We start from the raw sequence: 27,192 nt of genomic DNA on the forward strand, positions 1-27,192 counted from the left end.
GAAACACTGTCGCAATATTGTGTGCATGAACCATTGTGTGTGATACAAGCCGTGGGGGCACACCGCCTCGGACACATTTGGGAAGCATAAAACACAGTATATACACAGCTAATATGGTGGATGCTTCTTTTTTCTTTTTGGACGTTATGAGACATCTTCGGCCGTAATGAGACTACCTTCGGCCGTATTGAGACTTTGGCCGTAACGAGACACTTGGGGGTTAAAGGATTTTCGGCCGTAATGTGACTTTCGGCTATAATGAGACTTCGGCCGTAATGAGATGTTACCGAGGAGTACAGATGACCGAGACAAATAATGGGAAAGCGCGCCCGTTCACATTCCTTCGGCTGTTGTACCACCTGTCTAATTGTTAAAGAAAATCCTGGGGGACCTCCCAGGCTGTTATTCGAAACGTGTCTCTTGTGTGCTTCCTTGTTTGTGTTTCTCGCATTCTCGCAACGTGTCCTCGGCCTAACATATTGGCCTTGGCTCATAATCGTTGTTGTGAACGAACTAAAAATCGTAGAACCCTATGTTTGCGCCTAGAGAGCAATACGTGCGTGTAGTGTGCCTGTGGACCAAATCTAGCGGCACAATGAACGACTGTAGCATTTCGTGCAGCACTATCTTCGGTGCGCAAGCAGCCATGGTGTCAAGGGAATATAAAACTGTAATCGGTATCATCAACATAATTATCGTAATGAACCTAATTATCGCAATACGTTTGAACAGTTGCACACCTCGCCGCGCATGCTGAATTATATTCGGTTACTGCAAGTGCCACTGACATCCTGCGTGTTAGATAAAGCTGTTAGGGGCAACAAGCAGGCTCCTACAAAAGAATTGTCACTGCTAGGCAATGAATGTGAACACAGAAAAGGCTACGAGCTAATTCTCTTCCGTCTCCCAAACACACGCTTCTTCGTGTTGTTCCTTTATTTACTTTTTATTTTTTGCTTCATTGTTTCTAGTCGAACGGAAGGAACCGGGTTATGCAACAGCTTGCCTGCGTCCTGTCCCTTCGGTCGGCAGTTAGGTAGCGGAGTACCGCTATTCGCTACTCCTCTGAAACGCCGCTACTCATTCCGAAACGTAGCGCGGTACCGCTACCGGAAGGAAATATGTACCGGCGCTACTGCCAAGCTGCCTCGTAAGATATTTTTTTATGACGAACATGTAACCATGATGAGTAGAGCCCACACAACGCTTAGGCAATAAAATATTGTTTTATGCAGGAACAATAAGCACGAAAAATGTCGATACCAGCTCTGAACTTTATTCTAGACAGAATAAGAGCGTACAGAAATTAGAAAATATCACTTTGGTGATGCCGGATTGTGACACGGATACTGCCTTGTCGAAGTGAAATGGCGTGGAATACGAGTTACTTCTTTTGTCTTGCCCACTAAAGTAGCGGTAGCAGCATCGGACACGTTACCAAAATTTGTAGCGGGAATTATTTTTCCGCTATTGGTTAGAAATTTAGCGGGAGCGCTCCTCCGCTACTGAAAAAGTAGCGAAAAGAGCTGCTCTGTTAGTAGCGCCGCTACGCACAGCACTGTCTGTCGACAAGGAAACGTGTCCAGCCACACACGCAAACACACAAAAGAAAAACCGTCCCCGAATCACGCACGTGTGTGCCGTAATGTAACGCGTATGACTGGATTCAGGTACCGTCTGCACCATGATAAACATTCGTTATGTAGGGTAAGGGGATTTTGTCGGTCAAATCCTTTTTTTATGGCAAAAAGAAAAACGAAAGAAAGAGAGATAACAAGAAACAGCAAATCGTGATAAAATTTACCGTTTTTTTGGGGGGGGGATTTATAAAATTAGATTAGGCATATGCTGTGGGACTACTTCTGTGTTATGTATTCTTGTCTTTCGCACTGCACGATCTCGAAAACCTTCCGTATAACGTTCCTTCCATCTGCCGACGTCCTTGACCCTTGCAAGTGAACACCCAGTAAACCACCGATGTCCCAAGGACGTCTACATGATGTTACCCTCAGGACGATGAAGACATCCTGAGGACATCCTGAAACATAATTTTGACATACTTGGGACGTACTCAGAACTGCCAAAATAACATCCGCGCACGTCCCAAGGAAGTCCATAGTACGTCAATGACGACCTTTTACGGACCTCTAGTGGACCTTTTTCCCGTGCCTTAGCCAGGCTTACTGGCGTTCTCTGAACATTACATCAACACCGCACAGAAGTGCGTATCAGTGGCACAAACAAGCAACATTAGATCAAACACTTTATTTCGTATGAAACTGAGCGTCATAGCATCGTGTTACCTCACCAGGTATTATATCACAGCGTAACATGACCAGCATTTTTTTCCATTATTATTGAGAACTTACATGTCTTTGAAAACATGATGTCCATGAACACACACAGCATCGGTCCACAAGGGGAAAAACTGAAAGGTATATGCCCGCAATGTCCGAAGTGCGACGCTGAAATATATGTTGAAGCACTGGCGTAACCGACGACCATGCTGCACTGTGTTTCGTACAACTGGAGATTTGCGATGTGTCCAGCTTGCCTTTCGTGCGCAAAAATTAACGCTATCCAACTTCGGCTATATTCACTTTTCGCCACGGACTCCCTTCCCTGCCGCGTCATGTGAGCTTAACCTGCAAGAAATGTAATTTCAAAAACACTGCTACAGCAAAATGTCACTGTGAAGTTCGCATCGACGTATACGCATACCTTTAGACACAGCGCCTACGGTTGCTGTCTGCTGTAGCCTAGCATTCTCCCTATCAACAGCCCTATTGCCTGCGAAGACGGGAAACGCATGGATAACCACGTAGTAGGAACGTGAATGCCTCGCACATTCACTACGTACAGTGCTGGACAAAAGTTTACGGAACGCGCGAGCGGCGTATTTTCTCTTGGCAGAGACACCCTAGCGGCGAGCGGAAGCGGGCAAGTCCACTCGTTCAGAGGGATGGAAGAGTGCGCTTGTGGCGACCCACCGTGGTAGCAGTGGTAACGTTGCTTTTGAGTGTAACGAACGCCAAAATTGTTTCGTTTTCGGTCTACTGCACCGAGCGCGAGTAGCTATCGCGGGACGGAAGTCTCTCCGCTATCGGAGAGATAACAGGGCGCTAAGATGAATTGAGGTGACAACAGGCTGCAGTGCCTAGTTTTTTCTTTTTTTATTATACAAAAACAGAAGAGCGTGTACCCTTGAACACACACACACACACACACAAAGAGGCGGGGGAGTCGATACTGTCTCAGTACATTGTCGGCCCCCCTTTCGCTGCAATAACTGAGGCCATGCGCACAGGAAGGGAAGCGTATAGTCGACGGACAAGGTCCACGTCTTCACATAGCAAGGATCACTCTGCTTCTATAAATTCCCAGAGTGCGTCCTTGCTCCTTGTAGGTGTCCGTCTCTTGCTCATCCTATTCTTCAGGATGCCCCAGACGTTTTCGATGATGTTTAAGTCAGGGCTCTGCGCAGGCCATGTCAGCTGCATTACGCTGAGGTCGTCGAGAGGACGCTGCTCCAGTATGCTCTGGACGGGCCGTTCCCGAATGGGTGCTACCATTGCCAGCATGATGGCAGCTCCGGCCATCGTAGTAAAATTGTCCAACGCCTACTCGACTACCTCAGCGTAATGCAGCTGACATGGCCTGCGCAGAGCCCGGACTTAAACATCATCGAAAATGTCTGGGGCGTCCTGAAGAATAGGATGCGCAAGGCACGGACACCTACAAGGAGCGAGGACGCACTCTGCGAATTTATAGAAGCAGAGTGGTCCTTGGTACGTGAAGACGTGGACCTTGTCCGTCGACTATACGCTCCCCTTCCTGTGCGCATGGCCTCAGTTATTGCCGCGAAAGGGGGGTCGACAAGGTATTGAGACATTATCGCCTCCCCCGCCTCTTTGTGTGTGTGTTCAAGAGTACACGCTCTTTTCTTCTGTTTTTGCCTAATAAAAAAAAAAGAAAAATACTAGGCACTGCAGCCCGTTGTCACCTCAATTCATCTTAGCGCCCTGTTATCTCTCCGATAGCGGAGAGACTTCCGTCCCGCGATAGCTACTCGCGCTCGGTGCAGTAGACCGAAAACAAAACCATTTTGGCGTTCGTCACACTCGAAATCAAAGTTACCACTACTACCACGGAGGGTCGCCACAAGCGCACTCTTCCATCCCCTCTGAGCGAGTGGACTCGCCGGCTTCCGCTCGCCGCTAGGGTGTCTCTGTCCAAAGAAAATACGCCGCTCGCGCGTTCCGTAAACTTTTGTCCAGCACTGTACCTTCAAAACGGGTAAAATCTTGAAAATGACGCGGGCGACGCCACTTGGAGATCCATAATTCACATTCATCCGCTACGACGTTTCCACACATCTGTAAAAGAGTCAACAAGGTGCGACACATTGTACTTCCCTGCAAATTCTTTATTAAAATCACTCAGCATTTTTTACATACAGTGGCACAGCCGTAAAGCCTTGGAGCACATGACGAAGTTGCACGGGTGAAGCGTATGCCCAATCTGTTTCACAGTAAACACAAGTCACTGAAGAGCTTTGAAACGCACTTTAGCGTAACTTACCTGATGTCTTTCAACATTTCTGTGACCTTCCCACGTCGTGAGTGTGCTGTCCCAACCGCGTTGTTCACCGCAATGAATACGTCGAAAGTATCTGAAATTCATAGATTAGACATTAGTAACGGGGCCACTGACGATGTTGCATCTTCACCTTGAAAAGTGCTGGTAGGGTCACGAGTACACTTAGCTGAATGATAAAGCATAGGGTAATAGGAATCAAAAAAGTAATAATCACACTGCTAGCATAAAGTAATAGAACCCACACGCTAGGAATGATACCAAACAAAAGTTGCACGAATCGTACAAACATAGAAATAACCTTTAATATAAGAAATCGCAAGGCTTCTGGGCCTATCTTCCAGGGTGCACACATAAAAGCACCCCCAGGCAACACTAGTAGGGCATAAAAACACATTCACAGCAGTCCAGGGCATGCCAGGCCATGCCCCAGGCCATGCCCAGGCCATGCCCAGGCCGCCAGGCCATGCCCCAGCGCCCAGGCGCTCCTCGGAATGTAGCAAGGGAACGGAAAGTCGCGCGAAGACGGGACCAACGCTATCGGAAAGAGGACGTTTTCCTCTTCAAAAACACATCTCAATCACCTTCCTACGCCAGCAAGAACCCGATATCGAAAAAAAATGCCCCAGGCCCATGTATCAGAGAACCGCCGTTGCCACGGTGTTCTAACTCGAGAACCGAGAGGGATAGAAAGATGCGGCAAGTTTCTACGCGTTTCCCATGTCGAGTGCGTGTGTCCATTAAGAGGAAGTCGGATCCGCCGTGGGCTTCAAGCCTGAAGACAGGGACAAAAATCGGTGAACGGTGGTCGGTGTCAGGAATTTCGAGAATGACGTCTTAACCACTGGAAATCGACGGCTGGTCTCAATTGGAAAGTTGTAGAGCAGGGAACAGAGCACGCGCACACAAAATTTCGACTAAATCGGACATCGGGTAATCAACTTACGACACCGAAAAGTGGGAAGCGTTTCAGGGTGGCTCTAGCCAGCCTCGCAGCTCGTCATGCTCTTAAGCCGATATCGGGAGAACGGAACATCGCGCGCCTGCGGGACAAACGCTGTTGGAAAGAGCACATTGAGGCCTTCATAACGAAGGCAAACATGATCATGTGGCAGCAACGGGAAGGCTTTTTTTTGGGGGGGGGGGAAGCCGCTAGTTCCATGTATTGGGAGGAGTGTGAACACGTAATCCTCTAACTCGAGAACTGCTAAATTTAGAGAGACGCGGTGAATTTTATCACGTGCTCCGCGTCGAGAACAGTGGGTTCTCCAAGTATGAACCCTGTCCGAGGCGAACTTCTTTCCAACAAGGGCACTGAAGTTCGGAAAAACGAATTTTACTAACGCGTCTCCGCCTACGAGTTCGAAACTACTACAGATCAGTTCCTGTGTGATTTGCGCGATCACACAGCTAATCCAGGCCCGTTCGGACCTGAATTTTGGTCTCGATCCAACAGTCCGGGCGGGATTTACAAGACTTTGAAGGTGTCAGAAGCACCGACGGTTGCCTAGAATTTTCAAATATCTGGACAACCGCCAGGATTTCTCACAAGCCGCAAGGTGCACGCGTAGGGGGATGGAAGGGAAATTCGTCACAAGAAACAGCATCCCGATATCGCCGCTGCAGGCCAAGATATTAGACACGGGAACCCATCGCGAAACACCGCGACGTCACTCTGATGGGGTTAAACCATCACTGGATGGCTAAAAGACGCCGCGGTATCAACCGCCACCTCAAGTGGCATGTGCAGTGCTCAGTTGGAATCTCTATGCATATCTGATCTATTCTGACCGATGATGTCACTACGGTGCCGTAGGGGACCTGGGCACATTCTTCTTATTTGTCCATGCTACCAACCTTCCCGAACCGCGCTCCTCAGATCCTTAGTCAGTTGGAATTTCACCCTTTCTATCTCTATGAAAATTGCTTGGCCCCTGGTGAAATCCAGCCCATCAACACTCTGTGATGAGAGCTTTTTTGGTCTTTTTAGACACGTCAGGACTTCGATCCTTATGGTGAAGGGCCACATTTCATCGCATTTTATGCCAGTGGGCTCGGGTATCCACACTAGCGACGAAACTCCTCATTATTAACCTTAGAAATAAAGTTGTTGTTTTATTGATACTCTAGGCCAATTCCTTCAATCGGTTTCGCATTCTTTGAACTGGTGCAGTGTGTACAAAACATGTTGGATTACATTAAATCAAGTGGAAATCAGCGTTTAGCATTTATATCCATTAAGCCAATTCATTGAATTGCTTCTTTATTCCGTGGGTACGGTCTTCGACACACAACATAGTGGAACATGATGTCGCGAAGGTATAGCTTCTCTTCAAAAACCCTGGTTCTGTCAGTGAGGAACTTGTACCTGACGGCTACATAATGAACGATTTGTCTTTGGATCTCGTTGGAATTGTGGCGACAATTCAGTGATGTTATGTCTTCTCGTTCCGGCAGGGAAGCACATCTGGAGATGTAGTTGTGTGTGTTCCGTTCTACATGGAGATATTGCAAGAGATATCGAGGTCTTCTCGGCCTTCCCAACTACCTTTATTAGCACTACAGTAAAAGGAAACAGAAGCTAGATACTGTGGTACATCTGCTAAGCTCGGACCATGTCGGGAGTTTCTTTGTAAATTCAGATGAATAATTTTTGTGTGTTGCCACTTCGGTAACACGGATAAAAATTAGTGTCACTGTTTTAGTTTCTTGCTGCACGCTGTTGAACGTTATCATAAGGATACAAAAATACAATGAGCATCGAAAGTATGTTTGTATTCTACTTCTAAATCAACATCCGATCGGGACGCCATTTCGAAGTCCCAGCGATATCATTAAAATACATCCTGGCTAGACAACGCTAGGACGTTTCGAATGACGTCTTATTTACATCATTTGGACATTTTTCGCGGATCAGGACTTCGGGATCTTTTCAGGACGTCCATGGGACATCGGTGGTTTACTGGGCATGTACGCGTCCTTACATATGTGGCTTCCCAGCTAATAGTTCTTCTTATGAAGCCACAAAAACGTGGTAGTTAGTATTTAGTCAGTTAAATAACTTAGTAAAATAAAAATAAAAACGTGGTATTTCTGTAACCATGTCAACTGTTTTACATGGCATATCGTATCACCAAAAATGCAACAATGCAATTCACCTTCCTGAAGTTGTACAAGTTGATGCATAACTTTCCCATCAAGACAAGAAGAAAAGAAAAAAAAAGGGTGCAGCCGAAAATGTGTGATCAATGGCATTTAGACACGACGGAGCTACGGCAGACGAGGACAGTACGGAAAGGACGGAAAGGCACCACAGCGCCCTTTTCCGTATTGTCCTCGTCTGCCGTAGCTCCGTCGCGTCTGAAATGTCATACCAACCCCACACTGCGTTGTTAGTCAACGACATTTGTTTGTGTGATATACACTAACACAACTACGTAGGGGCTTGAGTGTGTGCCCCACTGCCCCTCGGATCTTTATCATGCTGGGGCAAGGTCCCCAAGTAGTCTATCCAGCTGACACTCAGGACGAACGTTTCGCGGGATATCCTAATGGTCGCGTGCTCAATGTGTAGACAACCTCTCGCTCGTCTAGATACTCAAAAGACATGACTGCTCTGGAGCATCTTTATTTGGCGACTGCTGCTGCTCCTTCGAGGATGTACAAGATATTAGATATACATACATATGTTCGGGTGCCTCTTCTGAGTCACGCGGCGAACTGGTTTTTTCCTCTTCGGGCTAAAGCGCGCGAGTACAACGTCATGAGTACTTGGGTGTCATAATTAAAAGCTATCTAAAATTGGCTAGCAAACCTGTTCTAAAGCTATACTCGATGACCTTGGGTGTGGAAAGAGAATTTTCGATTTTGGGAGTGAACATGAAAAGGAAATAGCAGTAGCGTGTCATATGCGTCGCATGTTTCTCTCAGGGAAGTCACAGTGACAGTACGTCAATCAGTGACTTTTCTCTAGAGAACTGGCCTGAGATTTTCCCTCTCCCTCGCGCGCCCCGCCCACCCGGAGCGCGCCAATGGGAGGACGCGTGAGTGGCGCCGGCTGAGTGCCATCTGGGGGCAGAGGTTCGAACGTAGACGGGGACGTGCTTTTGGCGATGCTACATCCACTGGGTCGTTCCATCCACCACGGCCTTGAGTTGGCCCGTGAGATGGCGCTGCTCGATCTGTGAACCCAGTGCCGTGTGTGCCAAAGGGAGTCTGGCCATTAATGGGACCTGCCTATACCTGAGGCTCCACCCACTTTTTTAAGTATTTAGCCAATCACAGGTCGAAATACAGTTGTCTATTGTTACATCCATCCAATACTTATACCTCACCCGTATTTACTGGGCGCTACCATTTTGGAGAAAATTGATGGATTTGGATTGAAACGGATATCACTGGTGACAGACCAAAACGACGGATTTTGCGCCCACTTTTATCAACGCCATCTGCACGGAGAGAGGCATGTTGGGAAGGCTCAGAATAGCAGAAATGGTTGCTGGCAGAAGTGATAAGTGATTGGCCAGGATTGCGGTACAACCGCGCCTTCGTAGCAGACGACAGCCGGTATGAAGTTTTATATCACGTAATGTAAGTACATTGAATCAAAAAGGAGCAAAGATGTATGTATAAATAAAATGCAATTATATAATGCAAAATCCTACGTATAACATATAACATATATAACGCATAATCCTACGCTATTTTCCTGGTATCACGATCTTAACTAGGCCTAACGTTAGCGACGAAACATCCCATTTTCACGTAAATAATGATGGCGGCGCGAAAGTTGAAGCTGATTTTGCAGATGCGTACATGATGATATATACTCACAGTATGAAATAAAAGTAGTCTGTGAAATTTTTTTCTCACGAAGTCTCCGTTTCGCCGTTCGAAGAACCATCCTCCATTTTGGAGAAAATTTGGTGTCATGGCAGCTCCCATGGAAAACAGTAACCAATGAAATGCGCCTACGTTTGATTGACAGGTCGAGCCTCTTTTTTAGGCTCCTCCTGATGGCCAGACTCCCATGACATACACGGCACTGTGTGAACCTAGGAACGCGCGTTCCTTGGGACCGCGAAAGTGGTCGGCGATAAGTACAGAGTCATGATCCCATTTCTGTCTCTCTTTTTTTTCTTCTTCTTTTTCTGTTTTCGTGGAATGAATTGACGGATTTTGACGGCTCCTGTGTTCGCTTGTTTTTGCTTTTAATAAACGTTTCATGATCGGTGCCCTTGAGCGATGCCCGCGTTTGTTTGTTTGTTTTTGCTTTTAATGAACGTTTTATGAGGGCTTGATTCATTACCTGTTAGGCGCGGACTTCGAATGGCGCGTTTGCGGCGTCCTTGAGCGATGCCCGCGTTTGTTTGTTTTATTAAATATATGGAACACGCGTTGTTAGAGTGATCTTGATGAGACGTCCGCGGCATCGTTGCGCCCGTGTTTGGGTGATAGTAGGACGTTCTTTGGCATGTGTGTGTGTGCCTTCTCTTTTATTGAGCATGTCATGCGATTCGTGTGCGATGCGCTGTGGACCGGGACACGGCCGGTGAGAAGTATACCCCGTTTTTGTTTCTTTGTCGTTTCGCGGGACAATGCGTCATTATGGGCTGTTTCCCTCTGCGTTTTTTTTTCTCTGTTTCATACCCCCTTTTTGTCTTCACTGCGTCATGCGACACGTGTTGTTACGAAAGGAATTTGATGACATGCCATGCCCGTGCCGTTTTTGTGCGTGTGTTTAGATAATGCTGACAGAAGACTCTGGTTCTTTTCCCGCTTTTACTGAACATGATGCCACACATGTTGTTACAGAAGGACTTTGACGAGACGCCCAGGCCGTTTTTGTGCGTATGTTTGGTAATGCTAGCTAATGACGAAAGAAGACTACTTTTTTGATGGTTTCTTTCATTAAACTTTTGGTGGCACCGTACCGCTGTCAATCGACTGGGCGCGCATCATCTTTCTATGTGAAACCAGGAGACGCATGCAACTGATCACAGCAGGCTGCGAAATTAATGCATGCTGCACATTGCGGGCATATACGCCATTGCAAGTCACCAGTTCAGACCGGAAACGATGGACTACAATTCGCTACGCTGCCAAGGTCTAGAAGCTGAAGAGATACTGAAACAAAGAAAGTGCCGGTTCCGCGTAAACCACCCACCATTTTCGGCGTTTTGACCCCTCTTTTCCCCTTGTAGGAGAATAATCCGCATTCACTGAGCGACCCAAAGACGGACTTCACAACACAAAGTTCAGTGACAAAAAGTTCGTTGTGCAAAGATGAGAGGTCAGAACGGCTTAAGAGGAAAGAATAGAACGAATTCTTGGTTCCATTGTATGCGCAAGTATAGCACGTGCCTAGTTGTCTTCTTTTTGAGCTCGTCCTATCTCAAACTTTATAACTCCCTCCGATGTCCTGTTGCCGTGAGTTCCTGTAGTACACCTGATGTGCGTACTCGACCGTAAGGACGCTAGACTGATGTCTGTCATGATTTCGTTAGTTTGGGATGCACCTATTTGCCTCTTGCGTACCACGGCGCACTGAGAAAAGCAATGCAAGCATATCGGGTGTCCGCCCATTTAATCTAACGCCGGTTCGTCGAACGACGTTTCATCGACGCCATTTTGTCGAATGCCGTTTCATGGAACGCCACCGGACAGTTGCTCACCATACACCGGACCATGCTCGCCGTTAGAATCAATTTGCCACCATTTTAGATGTTTACTGTTGTAGGAAAATTTAATACGACGTGGAACGGTCGGTGGGCGCGGGGAAGTTAACTGAATTAAATTTCACGTTTTATCTCTGATGCTTCGTCCCCCGTCACTCACTTATCCGTCGACAAAGCACTGATTTCCAACATCGTGATATCGGCGCTAAGCCGGTGGTTATAAAACGGTTGGGGGGTTCGGCTTACGGGATATCGGCATGCGACGCGTGATCCATATCGGACCATTCCTATAACCACTCCGGTGTCCCCCCCATTTGTTCGAACGCCGCTTGGTCGAGAGCCGCTCGATCGAAAGACATTTGTTCGAAGGGAGTTCAAAGCTCGCAGCGTGTCCTTAGCACATCTTTTCTGTAACTTTTGACTCGAGCATACGGAAGCAGGCAATCAGTGTCCTCTGCTTCTTCTTTTTTTTTCTTGCTTTTTTTTTAACTAAACAGGGGAGACCTCTGGTTATTTGCAGACCTTTGTCATTCACGAACAGCACAGCTGAATAGAACAATGCGGAAGAATCCGGCGAACCGTAGGACACATATTGAAGCAAATGGCCTCAGGTTGCGAGTAGCCGATAGTCTGTGCCTCTTCTGGGCACCTTTTTCATTGCTGGCGACAAATTTAAAGGGAACCATCTGAAATGGGATAGCCATATGTGCGCGAAAGCCACTCGAAGTCTGTGGATGCTAAGAATTGAAGTTTGTCATGGTACAAAATAACGATATTAAATTAACAGCCATATAAAACCTTAGTTCAACCTTGGTTAGAGTATGCATCTGCAGTCTGGGATCCCTACACATGCACGCAATAAAAAAAAAAAAAGAAAAAGAAGAAGGAAAAAGTAGACAAAGTAGAAAGATCAGCTCCCCGGCTTATATTGTCTGGGTTTCGAGGGACTTCTTCGGTTCCATGTATGTTGCAAGAACCAAATTTAGATTCACTTGCACATAGGCGCAAAGTAAATAAACTAAAACTTCTTTCTCCTATACAATGGCAGTTATTGACTACAAACATTAATAATACATTGTTAAAATTTGTCCACGTTCGACGCGAATAAACCATTCAAGAATGTCATTTATTTATTTATTTGTCAAAGTTGTTTATTATTTGACAATTGATATCAATTATTATTTGACAAAGTGTTGAGGGACTAGGGGTGAAAGGCATGTATGCCATTTTAGTCACTATCTGTCAGAGAGGAAAAACCTATCAAGTTGTCGAACGGGAGAGGGTGAGCAACCCAGGCCCTTCGACCGCTTTCTGGATGCGAAGAAGTGTGTTAGGATGAGGAATGTGTTTATGGGCAAGCGTATTACACAGAGTTAAATATTCCTTAGGATAACAGCATCTAGGACTGACGCTTTCTTTTGTTTTTTTCTTGTTTTTTGTTAGATCAACGCTACAAGCGAACCAATAAAAAAAATCAATCAAACGACCGCTGCCGTTTCGATCAAACGGCGTTTGATCAAATGGCTTTCGACCAAATGTCCCGCGTTCGATCAAACGGCTTTCGACAGAACGACGTTCGATGAAATGTCCCGGAACCATTAATCCTATAAAATGACAGTCGGGTGTCATTTTGCATGAGCACGCATCATGATATGCTACAGCATATAAAAACAACAGTGTAATCCACTACCGAGGCATTACGGCACGGGTTTCAGAGGACCGCCCTCGACCACATGTACTGTTGTCATCGCCAACAAAAGCCTGTCCATGCAGTTCCTTGCAATAAATGTCATGTGCATTAATTTCGCAGCCTGCTGTGGTCAGTTGCATGCGTCTCCTGGTTTCACATAGAAAGATGATGCGCGCCCAGTCGATTGACAGCGGTACGGTGCCACCAAAAGTTTAATGAAAGAAACCATCAAAAAAGTAGTCTTCTTTCGTCATTAGCTAGCATTACCAAACATACGCACAAAAACGGCCTGGGCGTCTCGTCAAAGTCCTTCTGTAACAACATGTGTGGCATCATGTTCAGTAAAAGCGGGAAAAGAACCAGAGTCTTCTGTCGGCATTATCTAAACACACGCACAAAAACGGCACGGGCATGGCATCTCATCAAATTCCTTTCGGAACAACACGTGTCGCATGACGCAGTGAAGACAAAAAGGGGGTATGAAACAGAGAAAAAAAAACGCAAAGGCAAACAGTCCATAATGACGCATTGTCCCGCGAAACGACAAAGAAACAAAAACGGGGTATACTTCTCACCGGCCGTGTCCCGGTCCACAGCGCATCGCACACGAATCGCATGACATGCTCAATAAAAGGGAAGGCACACACACACACGCCAAAGAACGCTTTACTATCACCCAAACACGGGCGCAACGATTCCGCGGACGTCTTATAAAGATCACTCTAACAACGCGCGTTCCATATATTTAATAAAACAAATAAACGCGGGCATCGCTCAAGGACGCAGCAAACGCGCCTAACAGGCAATGAATCAAGCCATCATAAAACGTTCATTAAAAGCAAAAACGAACAAACAAACAAACGCGGGCATCGCTCAAGGATGTCGATCATGAAACGTTTATTAAAAGCAAAAACAAGCGAACACAGGAGCCGTCAAAATCCGTCAATTCATTCCACGAAAACAGTAAAAGAAGAAAAAAAAAAGAGAGACAGAAATAGGATCATGACTCAGTACTTATCGCCGACCCTTTTCGCGGTCCCAAGGAACGCGCGTCCCTAGGTTCACAGATCGAGCAGCGCCATTTCACGGGCCAACTCAGGGCCGTGGTGGATGGAACGACCCAGTGGATGTAGCATCGCCAAAATCGCCATCGTCCCCGTCTACGTTCGAACCTCTGCCCCCAGATGGCACTCAGCCGGCGCCGCTCACGCGTCCTCCCATTGGCGCGCTCCGGGTGGGCGGGGCACGCGAGGGAGAGGGAAAATCTTAGGCCAGCCAACCCCCCACAGCTCTCGCAAAATCTTTATCAAAATGCGTGTTTCTGCGCACGGAGCAATCCGTGCCTCTCTATTGGTCGGACGCCACAAGCGTGTCCGGATTGGTTGCCAGAATTTCAAAACGGCACTTCGCGCTTCCTCGCCTGCGTGCTGCGTTCTCCTTCGGCGGTTTCATTTGAAATCTGAACGGTGGGCGCCGCGTTGGCGGTGTCTTTCGTTGGGAGGCAAGTGCGTTCGCCGATCGCCGTTTTATCCGTGTATTATGGTGCCTTTGTTGTACTGTTTCTCGCCACAAGCATCGGTCTGCGAAGAGCCAATCGGATTTCAAACTGAAGTGCTGTCGTGAATTCTGGCTCGATGAACATGTTCGAGCGCCGTCAGATCTGCATAGCGGTGACAAGAAAATACGATTCATGAAGCAACATTTTATGTTTGACGTGTAGCAGGCAAGGACATGACGATCAAGCGATTGTGCGCAAGTATGTGACAGTTGTTCGTTGCTGGGATAAGCTGTGTCGATAAGCGTATTTTGCAAGTTTGAACTTTGTTCCAGTGTGCTAGGAAGCGCTACGCAATGGACTCAGTACGCTCAGTGCATATATATGTGTCAACCTGCCGATTGTGTCAGTGTAAATAAATTTGTTCATTACGACACTTTTCACAGTTGTTTGGGAATCACGGAATAACATTACGATGTGCATGAAAGCTAGTAGACTTAGAGGTGAGGGTAGCCGGTAAAGGCCAGTATGGAAAGCAGAAGTCAGCAACAGCCAGAATCGGTCGGGCTGCGAGCCGGACGGAAAGACTTCTGATTGGAGGATTGAGGAAGCAATCGCTGCACTCTCATTGGTCGTGTGCCCAGTGTTGTGTAAATTTAGCTATACTATGCTAAAGCTCTGCCAGCTCTCTAGAGAATAGTCGGCTGACAAGATCACAGACGTTTTTACCAGATGTTTTCTTGTATTTGCGTTCACGCTTTTCTGCTTTTCATAACCGATTGTGCACACCGATGCTTTGGAGAATTGTCTTTGCGTGACAGTAAAATCCCGAGACGAGAGACGACGAAAGGCAAGGGATGATAAATCGGTTTTCGATGAAACGGTGTTGGGTAAAATGTCCCAGTCGAAATGACGAAATGAAAACCCCGTCACATTTCCCTGTGCCGTTTCCCTAATGTATCAATTTCGCGTGTGACGTTGTCCCGGTCTACGTTCGTCAGTAGGCTGTATTCCAATATAACTACTAAAATGCTACTGTATTCTCGTACTGTAGTGTCGACTGTATTTGCTTGGCTGGTTGGTTATGTGTATCAAGCGTAAAACAACATCATAGAAACAAAGCACAACGGACCATTGCGCGTCATTTGCCGCCATGCTTTTCACCGAGTCTGAGTTCCCAATTTTTCTATTAGCGAAAAAAAGAAAAAAGACAGGAAATGGGGGAAATCTATTTTCCCCCTTTTTTTACACGCGCCTTTCTACATTCACAACTGCAGATTCGCGGAAACCCACCCAGGAACGTTTCCTAAGCGTTTTTGACGAGCGGCCGTTGCTCAAAACAAATGAGAGCAGCTTGAAAAGTCTACTCAGCAGCGATAATACCGAAATCAGTTGAACCCTGCGGATATCGTCTGCGCCATGGTCTGCGAACGAAGTGCGGAAGTGACGACAGCGCTCTGCGGGCGATTTCAGCTGAATTCGTGCTTTCTCGGCGACGCATCGTGCTGGACGAACACAAATACGACAGACACGAATGGCGTTCAACTAGCAACCAAGGTTTATTTGACACAAATCCTCCCTACAGCTACCCGGGGGCGTGTTTCTCGACAAAGGTGATGTCTTCCTTTGATGAGTTCCAACCAACATGCTCTTTACCTTCTACGTAGTGCTCCACGGCGCAGCGGATAGATCTGAAATGACCAGTGTGTAACCAGTGTAACAGTCCGTTACGCGAGACCTGGAAATAGACCACCTCACGGGAGATTGGCATCCACTGTGCTGCTGCAACCGGGTCAACGTGACACATGGCCGCAGGACGACCGACCGAGGAAAAACAACGAGAATGCGCACGCGTTGACATTACTTCGGTTGTTGTATCTCATTTCTCATTGTAAGAGAGAATCACAGGGGAACGCAACAAAGCTGTTGTTCAGAGCTTGGCTCTTGAGTGTCTCTTCGCTTGTATTTCTGACATTCTTGCAAGGTTTCCACAGAGTAACATATTGGCTTTGGATCGAAACAACTGTTGTGGACAGAACTAAAAATCGTAGCATCCTATTTTTTCCCCTAGTAAGCAATGCGTGCGTGTACAATAAACGCTTGCGGCATTTCGTACAACAGCTGTTTCGTTGCAATCTTTTCGCTACGCGACGGAGAAGCAGCCCTGCTGTCAAATTGCATATAGAACTGTATTCGTTATTATTGTAATACTTATCACAATGAAACTGCGATTATCACAATAGGCTCGAATCATAACAATTGCGCCCTTCGCTGCGCATGACAAATCAACTTCGGTCTCCCAGTGCCACTGACAACTTCTATGACAGCGAAGTCTGTTAGGGGCGGAAAGCAGGCTGTTACAAAACAATTGTCAGTGCTAGGCGTGAATACTATTGCCCAGAGAGAAAAAGAATATAAGCCAATCCCCTTCCCCAGAGCACGCGCGTCTTTGTCTCGTTCCTTTTTCTTTCCAACTAGTTTCTTTGTTTTCTACATGTGGGGGAACTGAACGAAGAACCGGAGCATGGAAGGAGGGGACACCACGGTAATGTTTATTATGTAGGCAAGGGGAAGGAGTGCTGTCGCATCCATTTTACTACGAGGAATTTTTGTCGCACGATAACTATCTTGCAATGCAAATGCAATTTCTTGGATTGAACTCTGAAGTCTGTAGACGGATCCTCCGTTTACTCGCAAGTACAACGATCGTCTCACGACAAACTGTGTGCAATCAGTGCCGCGTAATGCGATGGAGGCGACTGAAATAAACTAGTGAAATGACCACATTTCGTGGCGAAAGATCACACCTCTCGTCATCTCACAAAGGGATAACACGAATCGCAGCCAAATAGAAAAATAAAAGTTATACCCCTGTCACACGGGCATTTTCGATCCTGCTCGACCGAACCTGCTTGAACCCAATGCAGATCGGATGGTGCTACACGGCCGCTTCCAAGCAGGATCGAACTTTGATCCTGCTTGACTCAAGACAGTTCCCATAACAGGATTGAGAATTTCAAGACGGCTCGACGGACGCCATTTGCATCCTCGACCCCGGTGAACTGTCATAACTTAAGACGGACATGCGCACGAAGCTACAAATGATGCTTACATCGGTGTACGATAAATTACCACTAATATCGCTGTTATATAGGAAACGCAAAATTAATGAGTTCCGTTTATTCATTTGCCTATATTCTCGACACCGCGCGACAACAGCCGGAACAGCTAATCGGATACGTACTCAGACGGCGACGGTTGCGCCGCCTCTCGCGCCACAGGTCAACCATTCAATGCGCATTGAAAGTGGCCGTGTAGCAGCGTCTAAACTCGAGCGTGCTCGGGAAGTTCGATGCAGATCGGATTCAAGAAGGATCGAAATGCCCGTGTGACAGGGGTATTATCTTCATCTACTAGCAGGTGGCGTAGCCACGGGTGGAGCTAGGGGGGTCTCGAGCCCCCCCCCCCTACCTGCCACGGACCGACCCACACAAATCGTGCAAATACGAGAACATAATATATGTGCGTGTGTGGGGGGGGGGACCAGTGTGACAATCGCGAAAGTTCTTGCAGTTCATGGCGTCTATCTAAGAAGCACTCTTGAATGGGTTTCAGAGTATGAGTTTTCAAAATACTTCCAATCTCGTGACACCACCTCATTGGTCATGACAGCCTATACATGTAATCGTACTGTGAACGTCTAAATCAACTATTTTCGTTCCTTTTTTTAATCCTCATTTTGCAGTGTGCACAAGTATGTGTGTGTTGTCGACACAGGATCAGCGGGGGGGGGAGCTTTCGTATCGAGCCTCCCCCTACCTTGGAGGTCTGGCTACGCCACTGCCTACTAGTCACAGCCGCTACTATGCCGAATACGGACAGGTTAGATAGCGTATAATTGTCGACTTCCCTATTTTACTTCGGTTATGCAATTCCTTTGATTCTTATCATTTTGTGTGCGCACTGTGAGTTGAACTTCTAGTTTCAACAGAACTGGTAATTTCATAATTCATTTCAAGAAATCCTGTTTCTGTAAGCTGTATTGAGATAAAACTGCTAGCGATCGGCACGTGAACAGACTCTTCACAGCTGACTGCAATTATTTAGTATTTGCGTCCATTTTTTATGACGGTTGTTTGACCATTTTGCATTTGAGATATATATTTTTATATATCTCAAATATATTATATTTTGCACAGTCTTCGTCACACGCTACGCGCGCGACAGCTACCCCCGTGCTACTCAAAACACGAAAGCACGAAAATCAACTCGCCGTCTTGCACGACAGTTTCAGAAGACTTTTACGAGACAATCCTCCCTTCTACACACGTATAAACACCGGGTACAGTAGCATAGAGAAGAGACTCAAGGTCAAAGGGTCCAATCAGCAGCTGTCCCACGCGCGTTTCTCCCTAACGGGGTCATCCACAGAAACCGCGACGGTGGCGTCGTAGGAAGTCCGTAAGTAAATTCAAGATGGCTACCGTGAGACCGTAGCCTTAACTAAAGAGCGGGGGTATCCTCGTTTCAAGAAATCCACAGACATGTTTCGGGATTGCTTGGAAAAACTGTTTTCATCGGAACAAATACGTTTTAATCGCAAGAATTGACCCTAGGGGATATTTTTCTTTTGTGTATGGGGATGATAACTATTGAAATGAAGGTATTGATGACGGTCTGTAGGTTTCTTGAAGAGGTCAGTTACTAACTTCCCATCTTTAAGTGAAACTGTCACATCAAGAAAATTCACAGTATGGTATGAGAAAGTGCAGGAGAATTTGATGGAACTATGCAGTGAATTAAAGTGATCGAAAAATGCCTTCAAAGATATTTCGTCTCCTGACCAAATCACAAATATATCATCAATATACCTGTAGTAAATTAATGGCTGTACATCAAAGCTCTCAAGTGCTCCTTTCTCAAAAGACCCCATAAAAATATTAGCATAATTTTGAGATACGCGTGAACCCATTGCGGCTCCATGGACTTGTACGTAGTGAGTGTTAGAAAATACAAAGTTGTTATACTTCAGGACCAGTTCTAGAAGGGGAATAATAGCAGCGCTACAAAGAACCTCAGACGGGTAGAGCTTGAGAAAAGTATCGACGCATTGAAGTCCCTCACTATGCGGGATACTTGTGTACAATGACGCTACGTCCATAGTGGCTAAAATCGCATTATTGAGATCAACACCGCTATTGTTAATAGATTCAATCTTAAGCAGAAAGTCGTTTGTATCTTTTACGTATCTTTTACGTATGAAGAAAGGAGGCACGGGATGTGGCTAATGCACTGATCAACAACAAGGGAGATGTTTTCCGTGGAGGTATTGATGCCGGATATAATCGGTCTCCCAGGATGGTTTTCTTTATGCACTTTAATCAGAAGATAAAATGTGCCTGGTTTAACGTTTTTTGGTGTGATGAACTTTACAATCTTGGGAGGAATTATGTTCTGATGGCAAAGGGAATCAAGAGTTCGGTTTATAGTTTTGCAGAATGAAGCCGTAGGGTCCTTATCAAGAGCTAAGTAGAATTTGGGATCGCTTAGTTGCTTGTTAGCTTCTGCAATATAATCTGTGGTATTAAGAACGACGACACCAGCACCTTCATCTGCTAGTCTAACTATTATATCAGAACGAGATTTTAAGTGTCTTAATGCCGACTTTTCTTCAAATGTGAGGTTCTGGCGGGGAGAATGAGGACTATTTCTGATCATGTTGATGATATCGTTATGCACAGCCTCAATGTAGTTATCAATTAATGGACTAGTCTTGTTAGGGTCTGGGGTTAAAGTAGAAGGTTTCTTAAAATTGCCATTGGTATCATTTGGCCTACCATGAAAAAATGTTTCAAGATGCCTTCTTCTGCATAAGTTCTGTAATTCATTAAGAATCTCAAAGTTATCTATGCGAGAGTCTGCGGGGGCGAAGCTGAGCCCTTTGGATAGAACACTAAGTTCTGACTGACTAAGATCAGTATCAGAAAAGTTGAAGACTGTTTGTGTTTGGGGCGGAGATGATGAGTTTGCTGGATGAAGTGGCTCACAAACGTCAGAGTCCTCCAGTGGCGTAAACGAAACATTATCGCGTTTGGCTTTATTGACTTTAATAGAATTAAGTTCGTTAATCTTTTTGGAGGAGAACGATGTAAGCTCAGATAGATCACTGTCTGACGAAGCTGATTATCGCAATCTTTAAGGATATGAGATATGTCGGAGTGTGTTATCTTAATAAGGTCCAAGGAAGCGTTATTAAGAACTTTTCGCCATTGGGTGGAGTTACGTGATGAGTGAAACTGAAAAATCGGCTCAAGCTTTAAAGTAAAGCCTCTGGGGCTGACCTTATGACTAATGTAACCATATAAAAATGATTGATGAGAAGCATAGCGAATTTTTTTGTCGAGTATTTTACGTGCTTTTAGGAAGTAGTTTTTGGCCTTACAAGAAGTATCGTCCTGGAGTCAATTCTTTTTAACCTTTGATGATCGTTTACGCCGGCCCTTTTGGACACCACCATTTTGTGATGATGACACCCCTGGTGACGGCTGTGCTGGAGTACTGTTTGTCCGGGTCGAGCTGCTTTGAGGCGGAGCCGGAGTAGCAGCCTCTGCGTAACTTTCGGGTGTAGGTGGTCTTGTTGTAGACTGAACTGGAGAAGAAGGTGGACTGCCAAGGGAATGAGGACTCTGCGTTTCAGGCGGATGAATGTTGCCGGAAGCGTACGGCCAACGTACAGCAAACTCGTAGCTAACAACATGGAGAGCGACAGGAGCCGGAAGAGTGCTCGGCTCTGTCTATAATCTTACGTATTACTGGCAGACCGCGCGAATTGCTACATTAAAAACATGCATATTGTATTAGTACAGACATTATTCGCGCCTCCGATTAAATTATTTTTGTTTACCTTCGTAGTTTGCCCCTCAACAACCACGAACGCATGTGTATCATGAAGGGCGCAGGGTTGCTAACACATATTTTTTCCCGCCTTCGCTACCATTTATATTTACCTTGCCGCAGCCCCGCACTGGCAGGGTTGACAGATGCTAAACTAGTCTCCCACCAAAACTGACTCAGAAAGTAGCCCAAACATAGCCAACTCGCGCCAACGCATAAAAGAAAACGTCTGTACGCCGCTCATAGTCACAGCTGCTTCGCGGCACTAACACGCAAAATCAGACTTGTACAGAATACTTCGCAAAAGTATTTAAAATAAGATACTAAGTACTCCACCTAAAAGTATTTAAAATAGAGTACAAAATACTCAAAACTGAAAGTAATTTGAGTAGAGTATTAAATACTGTAAGAAGTATTTAAGATACCCTTTAAAGTGCTTTAGTATTTAGCAGTAAGTGAAACGTGTATTCTTAACGTGGCCCTACAAATGAAAGGAATAAACTTCATCTGTCATGCTTCAGCATATCTTTCATTTGCAACGTCTAGGTGTCAAGTAATGTTTGACGAACTTTGGTGAACCCAAGTAAAGTTTGTTGATACTTTCTGACCCAAAACTTCGTAATCCCTCTTGCATGTCAGCTCGGGTCTTTCAACCTCTGGCGCGTGTTAATTGCTTTGATGACCAAGGAAATAAATGCCGGGATTCTCTTGTACCTAATCTTCTGGGGATTCACCTGGCAGTATGAATAGGAAGCGTTGTCTGACAATGTTGGCTATTGACAAAAAGGCCAAGTGTGGGACCAGTCTATGGTACAGGACGATAAATGACAGATTCCTGAATTCCCGAAAAAAGGAAGAGAAAATAGTGTTAAGTTCCAGTGGCCTGAAAATCTGGACACAGCTGGAAGTGAGCTTAACGAAGAAGGAAAGTATTTTGAGTACTGAGTAGCAAATACGGGAAAAAGTACTTTATATACTCTAAAAATACTTGTCACAAAAAGTATTGAGTAGAGTACCAAAATACCGGAAAAAGTACTTAGAATACTCTACTTTGAGTACGTACTCAAGATACGTACAAGTCTGCACGGAATAAAAAAAAAATCACTGTTTAGTATCTGTGTCTTGCTTTTTTGGCAAAACTTTAGCGAGTATTCTTGACTCTGAAGCCATAAAGTCCTAGGTTAAGTGCTAACCCGTGAATGTGAACTTAATCAGATGTCATAATTTGCAGTTACATGAAGAGAGGTCAGCAGTGCTGTGATTATGTAAAATAGTATATACCCTGACTGATCCAAGATCACCCGCCCCCTAATGTAGTGTTCCGGTGCTAATCTTCTGCTGTAACAGGCATAGAAATTTCAAGGGAAAAAAAAGTACAAGCCAACAGAGATTATATATTTCTGAGCATTCCTTGCTGCTTTTTGAATTACAACATGTTTATAAAAAAGACTATGAAGAAAGTAAAAAAGGATGAAGCACAATGTAAGCCATCATTTTTATACAACTGTGCTCTGCGGCAATGTAATCCATGTGACCAATTAAAAAAAACGTAAAATGTAAAAATGAAAGCATGTGTGTCTTTCAGAATGTTCATCATGTAATGCAAGCACACATTGTAATATAAAATGATTATTAATTGCCAATGAAGAAAACAATATAAAAAAGCATAGAACCCTGCATTGGGAGAACTCAAATGACAATAGACCAAATCAATGTGCTGCCGGTTGCAGTGTCATAATGTGTGCCGAGCAGAATTGGCGGACACCCCGATTTAGTTCACGAAAGTAGCACCACGTGGCGTATCCACCTTCAAATCTCCCTCATGTTATTTTCCCCCTTTCTTCCTATCCTTTCCCTCGTGCTCTTCGATACCCTGTCGGTAATCCCGCTGCCATACGCACAACGGAGTACAATGTGCTCTTCTGGCCTAGATCTTCAAGTACACAAACAAAGCTGTGAAAACCAGTAGAGCTTGGCCGTGTCGTGTGTTTTGAGATTTTGCCAGTCGTTTTCCCCCTGCAAAGGAGTCGCGTTTGACAAAATCGTCTGCGAGGTTTCCCTCGGACTGCCAAACTGAAATTTCACGAACTTTGTTGAGTGATTGCGCATGATGTGTAAAAAAGAAAGTCCGAGCTGGTATGGGAGAAAAAAGAAAGGTCCCGTGCGCGCCTACGCGGTATATCATTGTCCGTGAAAATAAAAAAAAATAAAAAAAGAAGCGCATTACCTTTATTGCCCACTATGGTTTAGTGAGCATCGTCATGAGAAAATGAGAATATGTCACAGCCTAGCGAGTTATATTTTAGAAGAAACAAAGAAACAAATAAGCTCGTTTCAGAGTAAAGTTCTGGTTTCGGTACCAGGTTTCCTGTCTTGATCGCCCTACAGTATACGGGGAAATTTCGATATCTGCATGTATTCCGTATTGTTAGCTGTGCTCCTAACAAATGTTACAGTTAGAAGAAATTTTGTCATTACACGAAAAATATAATCATCTGTTTTTTTATCTCCAATAGACCTCTACCTGTTTGTAAACAAATGACGTCATAATGTTCGACAGCGCCAGGAGTTTGGTAGAGTTGAACTACGTTCAAAGCTAGTGGCGAACAAGGTCGCGCAGGAAAGCCACGGTCTTGAGGGGATTACGATGGTCTCTGAAAGGGACGTGACCTTCGGTCCTACTTTTCTTTCAATAGGAGGCAGCGAACAATTGACCATTCGTTGAACCCAGTTCTCCCCTTCCGATCTGTTTTGGTTTCGGTGTGTCTACCAACGTCATGATGACGTTTCTCGGGTAGAGGTTTATTATATAGTGCAGTATCAGTTACTGCGCAGTAGGTGTATTCGCACAAAGTCAATCTATGCAAAAGGTGAAAACAGTTCACTTTTGATCGAGTCATCAATAATCCAAGGACAAATAGGATGTGTCAGCGTAGCATGTCGTCTTCTTTAGTGCGTCACTGAGGACAGAAAGAAAACCGAAACAGAGGCCGTCGTGAAACCACAGACATGTACTCAAAAACGCTATTCTCTGAAATGTAGCAGGCCACTGTTTTTCCTGCAGAGGTACATTTCTCATACTGGGCTCACTTCTTCGATACCAATGAACGAGCTTCGTGTGTGTATGTGTCGTCCCCTCCTTTGCTTTTCCCAATCGTCTACGAGGCCGTCTCCGACTACCGGATTGACAATTTCAACAGCATTGTCCATTATTGTGTTTGACATTACGGTGCAGGGATCCAGGACAATTGCTCACCGGACAATTGCTCACCAAAAAACTGCTGAAGCCGGACAATTGCTCACCGCCTTTTCACCGCACTTTATATGTAATTTTATTTCGCGTTCTTATGTGATGTGATTTTATTTCTTGTTTATGGCGTTCATATACAGTCGACCCCCGTTTATCCGGACTTCATTTATCCGGATCCCGCGGTATCCGGACAAAAGGCACGGGAACGGATTTTCCTCCATGTATTTTGTTCTCGTTTATCCGGACTTCAGCTTCCGGACTCGCACAAGAATTCCAGGGAACGAAGGTCGAAAATTCTTGTAATCCAGCTTCAGTTATCCGGACTACCGTGACTAAGAGGAGACGCTGACCCCGCTTCGTCACCGTTTTCGCTGTGTTGGGGTTATTCCCGTCACACGTCAGGGACCTACATTCCTCCGTAGGGGAGACAACCGTGCACGATGACCCCCTTCTCTATTTGTGTGCGTTGGGTTACGTTGACCAATCGAGTCATTTGGAAATATCTCGAGCAACTGTCCGGTTCTAGAGGGGAAAACTTCAACCCGAGGGCCTGCTGCTTACGGCCCGTTGGCCGATGAAGACATTCCCCTAGCTGAGCTGCGATCCCTGATGCAGAGGCTCACTGCGACTGCCGTAGATGATGCTGCGGTTTCTGACTACGTTGACGTTGATAAGGATGATGACGCGTGTGCAGCTATGACTGATGAAGATGTGATTGCTGCTGTTGCCTCCAATGATGTGCAGCAAGACGGTGCCGATGACGCCAGTGAGAAACAAGGCTCCGACATTGACACTTTGCGTCCGCACTGACATTCTTCGAGCAGCGCAACAGCGTGGCTCAACTCTATGCAATTAGCAAAAGTTTGCAGGAGTCGAGTGCCTACACTACTATGTAACAGCTGATATTGACGAGATTTCTGTGTTTTAATTAAACCTTGCTCTGTAGGACGTTTCTATTCGGTCGTTTCATTTATCCGGATGCCCCGGTATCCGGACGATTTCGCCGGGAACGGCACCGTCCGGATAAACGGGGGTCGACTGTACTTGACTTTTCTATGTTAACTGAACTTCGGTGTACCTCGAAATAAAGTGATCGAAATCCCCGCTGCAAAATAAACACTCTAAATAAATGTTATCTAACTATAAAATGCACAGTCGCGCCCGGGAAACTGTCAACAGCGAACTAACCTGGACATAGCAATGCAAACACTCAACTTGGGCTAACCTAATACGTGCTGTTCAGTCGTGCCGGCCCTGCTAAGCCGCGAATCGGGCGCTAAACTGCGGCTGCTAAACTGACTTGGACAGACATAGAAAATTCCTGAACTTTAGTTGTTAAACTGTGATGTGTTAAGGCTACGGTCTCACGGTAGCCATCTTGAATGTACTTACGGGCTTCCTACGGCGGGGCGCCACCGTCGCGGTTTCCGTGGATGACCCCGTTACGCGTGGGGAGCTGGGGACTGCACCTTTTGACCTTAGGTCTCTCCTCTATGCTATTGTGCACGGTGTTTATGCGTGTGTAGAAGGGACGATTGTCTCGTAAAAGTCTTTTGAAACTGTTGTGCAAGACGGCGAGTTGATTTTCGTGCTTTCGTGTTTTGAGTAGCACGGTGGTTAGCTGCCGCGCGCGTAGTATGTGACGAAGACTATGCAAAAAACAATATATTTGAGATATATAAAATATATATCTCCAATGCAAAATGGTCAAACAACCGTCATAACAAATGGACTAAATAACTGCGGTCAGCTGTGAAGAGTGCAGTCAGCAGTGCCGATCGGTAGCAGTTTTATCTCATTACAGCTTACAGAAACAGGATTTCTTGAAATGAATTATGAAATTACCACTTCTGTTGAAACTAGAAGTTCAACTCACAGTGCTCACACAAAATGATAAGAATCAAAGGAATGGCATAACCGAAGTAAAATAGGGAAGTCGGCGATTATACGATATGTAACCTGTCCGTATTCCGCATAGTAGCGGCCGTGACAAATTGCCATCAAAGGTTATTATAACTTTTACTTTTTTTTTCTGTTTGGCTGCGATTCGTGTTATCGCTTTGTGAGATGACAAGAGGTGTGATCTTTCGCCACGAAATGTCATCAATTTCACTAGTTTATTTCAGTCGTCTCCGTCGCGTTACGCGGCGCTGATTGCCCACAGTTAGCTGTGAGGCGATCGTTGTACTTGCGAGTAAACGGAGGATCCGTCTGCATACTTCAGAGTTCAATTCAAGAAATTCCATTTGCATTGCAAGATAGCTATCGTGCGACAAAAATTCCTCGTAGCAAAACGGATGCGACAGCACTCCTTCCCCTTGCCTACATAATAAACATTTACCGTGGTGCCCCCTCCTTCCATACTCCGGTTCTTTCTTCAGTTCCCCCACATGTAGAAAACAAAGAAACTAGGTGGGGGGATATATATTTATTGAATGGAAAGGTCGAAACTAGTTGGAAAGAAAAAGGAACTAGGCAAAGATGCGCTTGTTCTGGGGAAGGGGATTGGCTTATATCCTTTTCTCTCTGGGCAATAGTATTCACGCCTTGCACTGACAATTGTTTTGTAACAGCCTGCTTTCCGCCCCTA

At 45.6% G+C, this 27,192-nt stretch overlaps 1 long non-coding RNA gene across 2 annotated transcripts; it reads right to left on the reverse strand.

Moving 5' to 3' along the window:
• Positions 1-4,290: 4,290 nt before the first annotated feature.
• On the reverse strand, positions 4,291-4,767 carry LOC135387226 (uncharacterized). Of its 2 annotated transcripts, none has more exons than XR_010420957.1 (3): positions 4,730-4,767; positions 4,582-4,672; positions 4,291-4,376 (listed from the first exon to the last, which is right to left on the reverse strand). It is a non-coding gene; the product is annotated as an uncharacterized LOC135387226 (long non-coding RNA). The 2 variants fall into 2 exon arrangements; XR_010420956.1 differs by lacking the exon at positions 4,291-4,376 and adding an exon at positions 4,480-4,521.
• Between the last annotated feature and the right edge of the window lie 22,425 nt (positions 4,768-27,192).

This window comes from Ornithodoros turicata, chromosome 3 (assembly GCF_037126465.1).
Source record: "Ornithodoros turicata isolate Travis chromosome 3, ASM3712646v1, whole genome shotgun sequence".
Lineage (NCBI taxonomy): Eukaryota > Metazoa > Arthropoda > Arachnida > Ixodida > Argasidae > Ornithodoros > Ornithodoros turicata.